Raw genomic sequence first — 6,261 nt, 5'->3', positions numbered from 1 at the left:
TTGCAAAACTACAGAGATATGGCCTATATTGAATTGCTTGCCTTCCCAAATGGAATGGGTGGGGAAGGAGGGATGAAGAGAAGCTGGAACTGAAAGTTTCAGGAACAACTGTTGAGTATTGTTCTTGCAACTAGGAAATAAGAAATACAGGTAATGGGGTATAGAAATTTATCTTGCCTTCAGGACACAAGAGAAGATGGGTATAAGGGAAGGGAGGGATGTTAGAAAGGAGGATAGATTGGTGATAGGGGTAATTAGAATGCTCAGTGTTTTGGGGTGTGGGGAGAGGAGAAATGGGGAGAAATTTTGCAACCCAAAATTTTGTGGAAATGAATGTTGAAAACTTAAATAAATAAATTTAAATAAAAAAAAAGAGGACCATGACATCTGAGAAATGATGACATCACTTAAAAAAATTGATTCCCTAGGAACCAGACAAACCACAAACCCCCTCTGAGTTACAGTTCCCACTGGATCCCATGCTCCAGTTCTGTTCCAAAAATGAGCTGAGACCCTTACCCCGGAGCTCCTGGAGATGTACTGAGAACCAATCCTGAAGAATGTGAGTTGAGCATGTCCTGCAGATAATTTCTTATTACACTCCTATTCAAGGGAGAACTCAAACTGGGAAGGTACTAGAATTCCTGAGTGAAGACAGGACATTAATTACATAAGGCAATTTTGAGATGTATGAGAGCAGGGTGCTTGAAACACTTTATTAACCATTGTGTTCTGGTCATGAAGGGTTGTTGATTTCTTTATGCCCTGAGAGATGTTCTCATCTCCTCCCCCTCTCCATTTCCTGTAGCTGAACAGAATGAATATATTTACGTTTATCCTCCAGAAGACTGAAAGGTAGCTCATCTCAACAGATTTACACATTGTGGATGATGCACATGACAACTTGAACTTTTTAAAACCTCAGGTAAGTATGTGAATGACTTGTTGCTTTTACAAAAAGATTTTAATCCAGAGTAGTTATGTTTCCAGAAATGTTCTCCAGCCTTTTGCAGACAAACATTGAAATTGTGTTTTAGTTTCATAGCAAGGGGAAATTTTAACAGAATCATTTCCCTAGCATTAAAGCAATGAACAAAAAGCAGTTTTCTAAAGTGGAGGAGTCATTCAAAGTAACTGTTGTAGGTACATAACCTCACACTTTCTGTCACTCAGGTGCTTTATACCAAAAAGACCAATTGTTGACAGGTAATATTCAGCTGCTTTCTAATAGCTTTTGGGTCGAAAACAAGATATGCAGACGGAAAGAGTCCAATATTCACAGAATATTTATAAAAAATAAATTAACATCAAGTTAACATTAACATTAACATAGTCCTGAGATACAATCTCAGGTTACAATTTTAGCATAAGGTATATGCAGGAGCCAAAAATAAAACCTTATGAAATATTGAGCAGTACCACAATATATAACTGGCAAGAAACTCTCATCTTAGCTAATTTTGTTACTCTCTACTTCATTTTACTACCTTTATGCGGGAAAAAGTGTGTGTGTGTATATACGTATACATATAAAAATACCTTTTCAAAGATTTTAGGGGATAACTTCACCCTGCCCCCTCCCCCACCACACACACCTATACACAAGTCAGTGTAGTTTCATTGATCAAAATTGATAATGAGTTATTGAATCACATGATGCCTGGTCTCTTCAAGCTGTTATATAATCTATGCTTCGGTTTGAAAGTTCACATGTCCTGGAGTTTGAACATTCTCCCCCATTTTAGGGATAGGATAACTGAGGCCTACGTAGGAGGAGAAAGCGGGGGAATGACAGAACCCAGATCCAGGTTTTTCCATTATTGCTGTTGTGTTGTGTTGTGCAGTCCTGTCTGACTCTCCCTGAACCCATGGACCAATAGCGGGTCAGGTCCTTCTATGTGTCACTACCTCTGAACGTCCGTCCAACTTCACGTCATGACTCGTAGTCCATTGTTTTCTGACGTGTCTCCCAGGCTGCCTGCAGGCCTTGGGCTATTGGTTGGGGTCCTTTGTTGCATTATTGCACACAAGGCGTGTCTGTACCAGGTGCCCAGCTGAACCCCGCCACACTGCTGGGGAGAGGTGGACAGGCAGCAACTCGCAGTGAAGGAGGGGCCCCGGAGGCTGCTTGCTGGGCTGTGAGGAGTACCTACCTGAGCTGGCCACCGACCTGCCCCTGCCCTAGGAGGGGAGCCCATACTGACATTCCACGGGTCCAGGAGCATCAAGAGCCACGTGTCCGAGTGACGGTCTGGTACACACGATCCAAGTAGGAGGTACGTTGATACCCAAGAGGGAGCAAGACTCCCAGCCCCGATGCACCTCCCGGACCCCACCCCTGGCCCCATGGGTGCCCCTACCCCAAGTGGCCCGTTGGCCAAGCCCAACAGCTCCACACGCAGCCCCAGCAGCTTCCCTGGCAACCCCAAGCACCGCTCCAGGTGCCCCAACAGCCACATCAGCAGCCTCGGTCTCCCCAACTGATCCATTCCCCGCCACCTCCTCTGCCCATTAAGCACCAACAGACGCCTCCGCAGGCAAGTGACAGCTCCAGGTGCCCCAAGAGACCCAGGATCCCCTTAAGTCTCCTCCGAAGCCCCAGGCACCCCTTCCCCCAGCGCCAGCAGCAAACTCCGCCCCAGGTGCCCAGAGAACAGCTGCCCTACTCCCAGTATTTATTGTAAAAATTAGATGGTTAATTGGTGGCGATATGAAAGGGCCTCCATTTCTCTTTGTAAACCACTGCATTTTCAGTAACATACGGGTACTCAGAAGACACCGAAGCCTAGCCTGTCACAATAGGCCTTAGAATGTGGAACGACGGGGCTTGTAGAGACTTAAGAACACACAGAGAATGGGCTAGGAGTTGCCATAGAGAAGGGAATGTTAGAGTTGGGGAGACACCTAACGGTAAGCTATCAGAAGCAGAAGACCTCCTGCAACAGAGAAAGTAAGAGTGATCTCTCCCATGCCAGAAGAGGATGGAAAAGTTCTTTCCAATACTAGGTCACGTGATCCTAATCAGATATCAGTCATCTGGCTGTCAGCTCCAGGGATGGCCCAGGGTCCCAAACCTAGTCTGTGTCTCAGGGTGGATGTAATATGACTGTGCTAAATGCTGGGTGGGGGGAGGGAAAGAGGGAGGAGGAGTGTTCTAGAAATGAAAAAATACTCAAGGAATTTTGATATTTTCACGAATTTATTTTTTCTCTTAGAGACCCCAATGGATAGGCAGGGATAGAATAATTTTTAAAACAACAATTCAATATAATTAGGGTGTAAGAAGCAGACTTTATTTCACAAAAATTATTAACTTGGAGTCGATAATGTTAAACCTTAGGAAAAGAACGAGGAAATTCAAGAGAAAAGGTGAAAGGCCTAGAACATCCATCCATCTACAAGGATCAAAATCTTTCATTCTAAAGGCTTCCATTTAAAATCAGGTAAGTCCAGTATTATTTCTTTTCTGGGCAGGCCATTCAGAGTATTTATTTTATTAGAAAATGCTTCCTTTGATAAGATTGGAAAGGACACACAGATCTTTGTGCTTTAAATCACAGTCTTGCTAAGAACCATAAACAGCTGAAAAGAAATAATTTTCAAGAAAATACATAGACTCCAACGTACCCAAATGGTAGTCAGTCCCAAGAAGGTGGGACCTTAGCCAAACCTGAGAACAGGTTTTATCCAGGATTTTAAGTGCCCAGGAGAAGAGACTGTCACAGTCAACAGGATATTGAAATAGAGGGATGTCACAGCTATGGAGGTTTGGAATTAATAGTGGCCTTGTAGCCCAATGAATTTTAGGGATGAACCAAGCGTAATGACATACCTAATGGGTAGCATTTGCTTTAAGGCTGCCAAAGCATTTTGCATCATGAGCTCACTTGGTCCTCACTACAACCAGCTGAATTAGCTGCTGTTCTCATTCTTCCTTTTAGAGCAGAGGACAGTGAGGTCCACAAAGCTCAAAAGTGGCCCAGGGTCACAAACTTAGTTAAGTGTCTAAGGTAAGATTGGAATGCAGCTCTTTCTGACTCTGGGCCCAGGGTTCTAAGCCCAGAGGCTCAATAGGTTCCAGTAGGAAGGTCCATGGGCTGGGGTCCTAGAAAACCAGAAAACACTCAGGGCATGCCCACCATTACAAGTTTTATTTTGGGGGCATCAATTACAGGAATATGGAGGCAAGGATAGGATCATTTTAAAACCAATAACCAAACATTTATAATAAGTATACTATTTATAATAATTTCAATAAAATGCATACTGACATTGTGAAGATCTTCTGAATTAAAACTTGGGTTTGGAAACACACAAAAAAGATGATGCAGCTGAGGCCCATAGATTCACAAAAACATTCCTCTGAGACAGAGAGAGGTGGTCTTCATCCCAGGAGTGTGTCAACTCACCTTCTTCAATATGACCAGTCACGATCCCTTGACCCCATGATGTTGTCAGTTCAATAACCAATGCTATTATTTCTGTTCTGTTTTTTAATCTGTGTACAAAAATGAGTTGCATCTTCATTTTGGCATAAACTGAAGCAAGTCATAGACACATTTGTTGTCAGCTACACATGTGACCATTAATAAATACTATTTTGCTCAGAGAGAGCATGCCTCGATATACATTTTTGTTAAATTTTGCTAAGGACATATTTATCCCAGAAGTTTTATAAAATAGGGATTTCATTCCTAAATAGTTTATGTTTTTAGGTTTACCAAACATGGGATATGAAAATTCATTCTTGATGATTCTCCCTTGTCTGGTCTGTTCTACTGATCTACTGCAGTATTTTTTTTAATAAAGCCAAATAGGTGATACATGCTTCTTTATAATAGAATTTGAGGTCCAAACAAGTCATTCTCCCTTTTTAATTTTTTTCATTATTTCCCTTGATTTTGCAGCTCCTTACACTTAGTGAGCAATTTTGAAATCTTTCTGTTTCTATCTCTCTGTATCTCTGTCTCTTTCTCTCTGTGTCTCTCTGTCTCTCTGTGTTTCTCTTTCTCTCTCTCTGTCTCTCTCTCCTTTACTCTCGCCTCTTCTTTCCATGGACTCTTTGACCAGTAAAACTAACCTCCTTGATGTCCTTAGACTAGACACTCCATCTCCAAGCTCTAGGCATTTTCATTTGCTGTCCCTTATACCTGGAACTCTCTCCATCTTCATCTCCATCCCAGCTTTCTTGGCTTCTTTCAGTTCCCAGTTAAAACCACATCTTCTACAAGGAGCCATCCTTTATCCACCTAAATGTTAGTGCTTTTTACTCTCTTAATTATCATCAAGTTTTCTTGTAAATATGTTGTTCCTGCATAGTTTTTTGTATGTTGTCTCTGAAATTATATTGTAAGGTACTTGAGGGCAGGGACAGTCTTTCACCATTTTTTGTATCCCAAACACTTAACCAGTACTTGGCACATAGTTGGTGCTTTAATGAATTCTGGATTGTTGACTATCTATTTATCAAATATTTCTCACTATCTCTCTGTTCCTGTATGTAATTAGTTTTTTTTTTTTAAAGAACTCTCTTTTAGATCACAGGTACACCTAACATCATGATGCAGATATTTGTGAAGACTCTGATAGGGAAAACCATCACCCTTGATGTGGAATTGTCTGATACAATTGAATCGATCAAGGCCAAGATTCAGGATAAAGAAGGTATTCCTCCTGATCAACAAAGATTGATGTTTGCAGGCAAACAGCTAGAAGAAGGATGTACTTTGGCTGATTATAACATTCAAAAGGAGACCACCCTTCATCTTGCCCTGAGACTTCGTGGTGGTGAGAACAAAAAGAACATCGCTCCCCAGAAGAACAAATACAAGAAAAAGAACAATAAACCTGCTGTCATGAAGAGCTCTCATGTTGAGGATACTCATAAGATAAGCTACCTTCACCAGGTTGTTCTTCTGATCAATGTGGTATTGCAGTCTCTGTGGATCACCATTTTGACCTAGTTTATTGGGGCAAGTGTTGTCTCACCATCAAGCCAGGAGACAAGTAACTCTAAATGTGTTCATTAAAAACATCAACAATTTAAAAAAGTCTCATATCTAGTCTTCTTTTCACCCTTGACTTCCTCTACTTTGCTTCAACCCTTCATTCCTAAGCTTCACTCCAGGGGGTACAGGGAGTGTATCATTTCCCTCAGTATCTATGTTTGCCATAGATTCATGTGAAGCAGAAACTCCACTTTTGCCTGATTTAGATCTATTTTGAATATACCATTTCCATTTAATTATGCTAGCCTCTTGA

General features: G+C 41.6%; 1 pseudogene; it reads left to right on the top strand.

Annotated features, from left to right (window-relative positions):
* The first annotated feature begins 269 nt into the window (after window positions 1-269).
* LOC140515594 (ubiquitin-ribosomal protein eS31 fusion protein-like) lies at window positions 270-6,051 on the top strand (annotated as a pseudogene).
* Window positions 6,052-6,261: the final 210 nt, after the last annotated feature.

This window comes from Notamacropus eugenii, chromosome X (assembly GCF_028372415.1).
Source record: "Notamacropus eugenii isolate mMacEug1 chromosome X, mMacEug1.pri_v2, whole genome shotgun sequence".
NCBI lineage: Eukaryota > Metazoa > Chordata > Mammalia > Diprotodontia > Macropodidae > Notamacropus > Notamacropus eugenii.
This window is presented reverse-complemented; position numbering and strand designations above follow the sequence as displayed.